Below are 8,879 nucleotides of genomic sequence, written 5' to 3' on the forward strand. Positions count from 1 at the left end.
CGTCCGAGAAGATGGCATCTTATTTTTTCCCATCGGAAGACTTTATATAGCAGAAGATGGCCACCGGAGGGCCACCAGGGGGCCCATGAGGTAGGGGCGCGCCCCCACCCTCGTGGGCAGGGTGTGGCCCCCCTGGTGAATTTCTTCCGCTGAGTATTTTTTATATATTCTGAAAACGTCCTCCACGAAGTTTCGGGACTTTTGGAGCTGTGCAGAATAGGTCTCTAATATTTGCTCGTTTTCCATCCCAGAATCCCAGCTGCCGGCATTCTCCCTCTTCATGTAAACCTTGTAAAATAAGAGAGAGCATGCATAAGTATTGTGACATAATGTGTAATAACAACCCATAATGCAATAAATATCGATATAAAAGCATGATGCAAAATGGACGTATCAGTCACCGAGGTGTCCCCGTCGTCCTCCGCAGGCCCGATCCGCCCGCCGCCGCGCCCCTACGCCGGTTCGATGACTACCCCGTCATCCCTCGGACCCGGCAGCCGACGAAGTCCTACCTCGGGGTCCGGCAGTGGTGGTGGGGGACGTGGGTCGCCGAGATTACAGATCGAGAGACCCACCCCTGCTGGTGGCTTGGTAGCTTCCACACGGCCAAGCTCGCGGCCATGGAGTACGACCGCTGGCAGGTCCGCTACCACGGTGCGGCGGCTAGGCTCAATTTCCCCTTCGACACACGTCCGGTCGACCTCGTTCCGCCGGAGCCAGGGGTGGTGAGCTCGGCTATGGCACGGGAGGACCGCGAGGCGTGGGAGCGCCTCGAGGCCGAGGCCGCCGACGAGGCCTACATGCAAGAGCTCTGCCGGCAGCACCCGGAGCTCATGGAGGCGGAGCGAGCGATCTTTGCCGGCACCGAGGGTGGCGAGAGAGGGAGTCCTGGACTAAGGGGTCCTCGGACGTCCGGCTTGTTATCCATCGGCCGGACTGATGGGCTGTGAAGACATGAAGACCAAAGGCTGCACCGTGTCCAGATTGGACTCTACTTGGCGTGGAAGGCAAGCCTGGAGACCGAAGATTCCTTCTTATGTAACCGACTCCATGTAAACCCTAGATCCCCCGGTGTCTATATAAACCGAAGAGCGTAGTCTGGAAAGGACCGCATATACTCATTACCATATTCTTAGGCTAGACTTCTAGGGTTTAGCCATTAAGATCTCGTGGTAGATCAACTCTTGTAATACTCATATTCATCAAGATCAATCAAGCAGGAAGTAGGGCATTACCTCCATAGAGAGGGCCCGAACCTGGGTAAACATCGTGTCCCCTGTCTCCTGTTACCATCGATCCTAGACGCACAGTTCGGGACCCCCTACCCGAGATCCGCTGGTTTTGACACCGACATTGGTGCTTTCATTGAGAGTTCCACTGTGCCGTCGGCAGAAGGCTCGATGGCCCCTTCGATCGTCAATAATGACGCTGTCCAAAGAGGAACCTTCCTCCTCGGACAGACCTTCGTATTCGGCGGCTTCGTACTGCGGGCCAACTCGATTGGCCATCTGGAGCAGATCGATAGCTACGCCCCCGACCATCAGGTCGGATTCGGAAGCTTGAACTACGTCACGGATACCCGTGGAGACTCGATCTTCAAGGGATTTGAGCCTGCAGCGATCGCTCCCCCTCATCCTGATGAACGTGACTTAAATCTATCATCGGATCACACCTAGGAGATGGTTCCTATGGCTGCAACGACCTTAGAGCCAAAGCAGATCGAGCCATCCGAGGCCTCAGAGTCCGCGGAGTTGGAGCCGCACATGGACTCGACACCCTGCAGCATCCGCTTTAATGGAACTTCGGACTCGTCTCCAGCTACAAGTTCCGGACTGTGTACACCTACGGACACCGAGCTAGATCGGTTATCGATCCTCGAGTTCAATGTTGTTGACGTGTTCCAACACTCTCCCTTGGGTGACGTGCTAAAATCTGTAAAGAATTTGTCCATGGAAAAGGACTCCCAGCCGAACTATGTCCGGTTCGAGCTAGAGACGGATGATGAGGAATTTCATTTCCCACTCGCCACCCACTTCATAGCCACCGTCAATGACTTAACCGACGTGCTTGACTATGGCTCCGAAGACATCGACGGTATGGACGGCGATGCCGACAAGTTGAAAGGCCAAGACCCGCCCTTCACTGGACGCTGGACGGCCACCTCTTCATACGGCGTGTACATGGTTGATACACCTAAGGGATCCGGCAACGACAAAGAAGAGCCGGATACGAACAAAACCTCCGAGACACAGTCCAAGCGTCGGCGGCCCAAACGCTGCCCTAAGCCCCGTCGCTCAAAGGACGACAACACTGGCACCAGAGAAAATAGTACTCCGGGCGACGCCGAAAACAGCAAAGACCGTGCTGGGGCTACATCCGAACAGGAACACTACAGCAGGCAAGACAACACTGACGAACAGGCCATAGAAGATGACCCAGAGGATGATAGTTACCATCTGCCCTCCGAGGAGGATACAAGCCTCGGCAACAAAGACTTCATCATGCCTGAGGATCCTCTTGAGTAGGAGTTCTTTAAGCTTCGGCTCATAGCCACTGCAAGGAGCCTGAAAAAGAAACAACAACAGCTTCAAGCTGAACAAGACCTGCTCGTCGATAGATGGACTGACGTCCTGACAGCCGAGGAATATGACCTTAACCGCCCAGCCAAGAGCTACCCGAAACGCAGACTGCTACCTCAATTGGATGAGGAAGCGCCGGAGCATATATCTCCCTCGCCCAATGCGGATCGATCACCACGTGGTCGGGACAGGGCGGCAGAATGTCCACCCCGCGGTCGAGATAAAGCGGCAACTCAGGTCGAACAGCAGACCGCCCCACCACCCCGTCAAAATAGGGACGGAAGAGTCCGGAGTCGTACGGATGACCTCCGACAGACCCTGGATAGTAAAGCAGGACACACAAGGTCGATCTACGGATCATGAGGACGTGCCTCGAGGCGCGACGACGGCTACGTACTCGGACATGACAAACCTAACCACGCTCGAGCCGAATGCTATAGACGGACTCCTTCAGAGCTCCGCCACGATGCGGCCTGATATAGAGGCGCCGCACACCCGCTCTGCTTCACAGATGAAGTGATGGATCATGAATTCCCTGAGGGGTTCAAGCCCGTCAATATCGAATCATACAATGGCACAATTGATCCTGCAGTATGGATTGAGGATTTCATCCTCCACATCCACATGGCCCGAGGAAACGACCTCCACACCATGAAATACCTCCCATTAAAGCTCAAAGGACCAGCTCGGCATTGGTTAAATAGCCTGCCTGAGAACTCCATCGGAAGCTGGGAAGACTTGGAAGAGGCTTTCCTCGACAACTTCCAAGGAACTTATGTCCGGCCACCAGACGCTGATGACCTAAGCCACATAGTTCAACAACCTGGAGAATCAGCCAGAAAATTCTGGACTAGGTTCCTAACCAAGAAGAACCAGATCGTTGACTGTCCCGATGCCGAGGCCCTAGCAGCCTTCAAACACAGCATCCGTGATGAATGGCTAGCATGCCACCTCGGACAAGAAAAACCGAAGTCAATGGCAGCCCTTACGGCACTCATGACCCGTTTTTGTGCAGGCTAGGACAGCTCGATGGCTCATAGCAAAATCACAACCAGCAAGGCAGGCCCCACCGAGGCCAAGAACAGCATCGGCAAGCTCCGGCGCAATAGACACAAACACCGAAGCAATGGCGACAACACCGAGGACACCACAGTCAACGCCGGATTCAGTGGCTCCAAGTCTAGCCAACGGAAGAAGCCCTACAAAAGAAATAATGAAGGACCTTCCAGCCTGGACCGCATACTCGACCATCCGTGCCAAATTCATGGCACCCCGGATAAGCAAGCTAATCATACCAACAGGGATTGTTGGGTCTTCAAGCAGGCTGGCAAGTTAAATGCCGAAAACAAAGAAAATGGATCACAAAGTGAGGACAATGATGAAGAGCCCCAGCAGCCGAACACCGGGGGATAGAAGAAATCCCCCCCCTAGTCAAAACGGTGAACATGATATACGCCACGCACATCCCCAGAAAGGAGCGCAAACGAGCACTCAGGGACGTCTATGCGGTAGAGCCAGTCGCCCCCAAGTTGAATCCATGGTCGTCATTCCCAATCACCTTCGATCGACGAGATCATCCGACTAGTATCCGCCACGGCGGTTCAGCCGCACTGGTCCTTGACCCAATCATCGATGGATTCCACCTCACTCGAGTCCTGATGGATGGTGGAAGCAGCCTCAATCTGTTGTACCAGGACACAGTACAGAAGATGGGCATTAATCCCTCACGAATCAAACCAACAAAGGCTACCTTTAAAGGAGACATACTAGGTGTAGAGGCCCGTTGTACGGGCTCAATCACACTGGAGGTGGTCTTCGGTTCTCCGGATAACTTCCGAAGCGAAGAGTTAATCTTCGATATCGTCCCCTTCCGCAGCGGCTACCACGCACTGCTTGGACGAACCGCATTTGCTAGATTTAACGCAGTGCCACACTATGCTTATCTCAAGCTCAAGATGCCCGGCCCACGCGGCGTCATAACAGTCAATGGAAATACGGAATGCTCCCTCCGAACAGAGGAGCAAACCGCCGCCCTCGCAGTAGAAGTACAAAGCGGCCTTCTCAAGCAGCACTGTAATCCAGCTGCTGAGCCCCTGGACACCATCAAGAGGGTCCGGACTACACTGCAATAGGACATCGCGGCTCGTCAAGAGCTCGACTAGCAATTCGGCCTCCGTCCCAACCCCAAGGAAGTAGTGGCATTTGTACCACACGTACACAATTACGCACTCAAAATTCTAGGACATCGACGAAGGCACGAGATAGCCCGGGGGCTACAATTTGGCAAAACCGACCCCAGACACAAATACTTTTACTTATTTTTCTCATTATAGGCACCTTTTTCATAGGCCTGATATCAAGTCCTCTAGAAGGACTGGAACGCAATGGAGGCAAGCAACACAGGTGTGTACGGTAACCTTTATACGTTCTTCTTGACGGTATTCACACTTCTTTCTCAGGACCTGCACGCTGCACCATACCGGTTCGACATGTTAAACAGTCGGATACTTCTAGCACCATCTATACAAGATACGCCTTGACGTATCCATCCAGTTATAATAAAAATGGTTTGTGGCCCAGTCTCTGTGTTTTTCACTTCTCACTTCATTTTATTTTGATCTGCCTATCTGCTGCATCAACACTCTTTTACGTTTCATATTCGCTAGGGGCTACCTATCGCCCCACAATACGGCAGCACAGTCCGAACACTTCTTATATATAAGTTCGGCACCCCGATTTTAGCATTGTATGCATTGGCTCCGAATCATGTTTTTGGTCAATAGTTGGGTTGCCTGGCTCCTGTGCTTGCTACCCTACGTTCCGCTCCATCGGCTAGGGTAGTAAAGGGAGAACTACTGCGATTGTGCCCTGGCTTGGATCGGACGAGTACCTCAGTAGAGAAAGCTGAAAAACTGACTGTCATGATACGGCGAGAGCCGGTCAACTACTCGAGGGTTACAAATCGTTGGAGATTTTATCCGCATTATGCGAGAGATCGGTACTTCCTGATCAAATGATGACAGCATCTTGGCTCAAACCAGGGGCTGCACCCATGCTTTATTATAAAACTCCTGTGGCTAAGTGAGGGCGTTTAAGCCGTATAGTCCGATTTCCTTGTTCATTGCACTAAACAACTCCTTCAAGGACCATGTAATTGCATCAAGATTGTTTAGATTCCATCTCGAACACCTCCGTACTATCTACGTGAGGGCAGAAGCCGACGACTGGCCAACCCTCAGATTACATATAACACGGCCGCACAGGAGGAAACAATCAAAGCATAACAAAATTGCATTAACAAAATAGGCTTTGTTTCTCATAATACAAGGCAAAGGGAACATGAATACATTCATTCAAACACTATGTCATGTGAACATTGTGCTGCCGCAAGGCGAGACCCCTCCAGGACATCCGCAAAATACCGTTCCGGTGTATGGTGATCCTTACCCTCCGGTGGCCCCCTGGTCACCTCGACGGCATCCATCTTCGCCCACCATATCTTGCAACGGGTGAAGGCCATGCGCGCACCTTCAATACAGGCCTAGCGCTTCACGACGTCCAGTCGGGGACAGGCGTTCACCACCCGCCTCACGAGTCCGAAGTAGCTGCTTGGCATAGCTTCGGCTGGCCATAGCCGGATTATCAAATCCTTAATGGCTAGTTCGGCCACCCTATGCAGCTCCACCAGCTGTTTTAGCTGATCGGTGAAGGACACGGGATGCTCCGGCGCCGCATACTACGACCAGAATAGCCTCTCTGTGGAATCCCCTCCTTCGGCTCGATAGAACTCCACGGCATCGGATACACTACGTGGCAAATCCGCAAAGGCCCCTGGAGAACTCCGAACTCGAATTAGTAAAAGGTACTGCTTCTCCGCATACTTGCTTTGCATCTTAAATGCCTTACCCGCCGTGATCTTCTTGGCCTCCTGGATCTCCTGGAGGGCGACCTGGGCCTCATTCCGGACAGTCTCCGCGCTTTGACGAGCCTTGGCGAGTTCGGTCCCTTGAACCGACGCATCATGATCCAAGGTCTCGCATTTTTTCACCGCATCCTGGAGCTCCTGCTGGACTTCTTTGACCCGGGCCTTGAGCTTCTTACAATCAGCCTACTGCTGGACAGCCTTCTCCTCGGCCTCACCCAGGCCTTCTTCAGGGCCTCGACCTCGGTCGCGACTTCTGCACATATAACGATACCGCTGTCAATACACAGCGCTTATACTTTCCCAAACTTATAGCAAGTCGTTCCTCACCTTGCTTCTCTTGGAGCCGAACCTTAATCTCGCCGAGCTCGTTCTCGGTCCGCTCCAGCTTCCGCTTCAGCTCGGAAACCTCGGCAGTATGCAAGGTCGCGGCCAACAACGACGCCTGCTTATTCATACATATTCTGTTAGTCTCCTACAATAAGAGGTTGATCCTCTGTCTGGTTCTTCCTGCCGAACTCCGGACAGTGTCTCAGGGGCTACTGAATACATGGGATTTTCCTCTTTCGATGTCACTTACCTCGAAACCCGTCAACAGATTGTTGCAGGCTTCGTCTAGTCCACTCTTGGCGGACTGTACCTTCTCAATCACTGCACCCATAAGGACGTGATGCTCGTCCACAATGGAGGCCCCTTGTAGCGCCTCCATCAGGTCATCCGATGCCCCTGGGTGGACAGGGGCCACCGGTGGAATTTGCACACCCCCTCCTTCGAAGGAGGGTGCTCGCCTGATTCCGGAGCCACATGGATCTCCGTAATCGTATCCGGCTGAGGGCCGAACTCAATACGGCCCTCTTAGCCGGTCTCCTTGGGGATCTGCTCCCCCATATGTCCGGCAGCGGAGGTCCCGCCTTGTGGGCCCCCTGGACAATGTCCTGAGCTCCTCCCTTCGGGACAATGTCTTGAGCTCCTCCCTCTGGGATAACACTTCGGTGTCGTCCCTTGTAACACCCACGATGCGGCTATATCTCCCACGTGTCGGAGCACGACTTAGAGGCATAACCGCATAGTAGGCATGTCGCAAGAGGGGTAATCTTTACACATCCCATGTACTGAATTATGAAAGGGATAAAGAGTTGGCTTACAATCGCCACTTCACACAATACATAAATATAGCATTACATCAACCAGATACAATTAAGGTCTGACTATGGAAGCAAATAAAGAAAGACAACCCCTAATGCAAAAGATCCCCGATCGCCCCGACTGGGCTCCACTACTGATCAACTGGAAACGGAACAACACAACAAACACGATCTTCATCGAGCTCCTCCTTGAGCTCGGTTGTGTCACCTGCACGGTTATCATCGGCACCTGCAACTGTCTGAAGTAATCTGTGAGTCACGGGGACTCAGCAATCTCACACCCTTGCGATCAAGACTATTTAAGCTTATGGGTAGGAGAAGGGGGTGGTGAGGTGGAGCTGCAGCAAGCACTAGCATATATGGTGGCTAACTTACGCAAATGAGAGCAAGAAGAGAAGCAAAGCACGGTCGTGATCTAGAAGTGTTCAAGAAGTGATCCTGAAACTACTTACGTTCAAGCATAACACAAGAACCGTGTTCACTTCCTGGACTCCGCCGGAAAGATACCATCACGGCTACAGACGCGGTTGATGCATTTTAATTAGGATAAGTGTCAAGTTCTCTACAACCGGACATTAACAAATTCCCATCTGCCCATAACCGCGGGCACGGCTTTCGGAAGTTCAAAACCCTGCAGGGGTGTCCCAACTTAGCCCATCACAAGCTCTCACGGTCAACAAAGGATATTCCTTCTCCCAGGAAGACCCGATCAGACTTGGAATCCCGGTTACACGACATTTCGACAATGGTAAAACAAGACCAGCAAAGCCACCCGGATGTGCTGACAAATCCCGATAGGAGCTGCACATATCTTGTTCTCAGGGCACACCGGATTGTCCAAGATTCCGGTAGACCAACCCAGAGTTTCCCCTGGTGGCCACCGGCTGCTGACAGGTTGGACCAACACTCAGAGGAGCACTGGCCCGGGGGTTTAAAATAAAGATGACCCTTGGGCTCCGGAAACCCGAGGGAAAAAGGTTTAGGTGGCAAATGGTAAAACCAAGGTTGGGCCTTCCTGGAGGAGTTTTATTCAAAGCGAACTGCCAAGGGGGTCCCATTCCCCCAACCGCGTAAGGAACGCAAAATCAAGGAACATAACACCGGTATGATGGAAACTAGGGCGGCAAGAGTGGAACAAAACACCAGGCATAAGGCCGAGCCTTCCACCCTTTGCCAAGTATATAGATGCATTAATTAAAATAAGAGATATTGTGATATCCCAACAATAACCAT

Source organism: Triticum urartu, chromosome 4 (genome assembly GCF_003073215.2).
Source record: "Triticum urartu cultivar G1812 chromosome 4, Tu2.1, whole genome shotgun sequence".
In the NCBI taxonomy this organism is placed as follows: domain Eukaryota; kingdom Viridiplantae; phylum Streptophyta; class Magnoliopsida; order Poales; family Poaceae; genus Triticum; species Triticum urartu.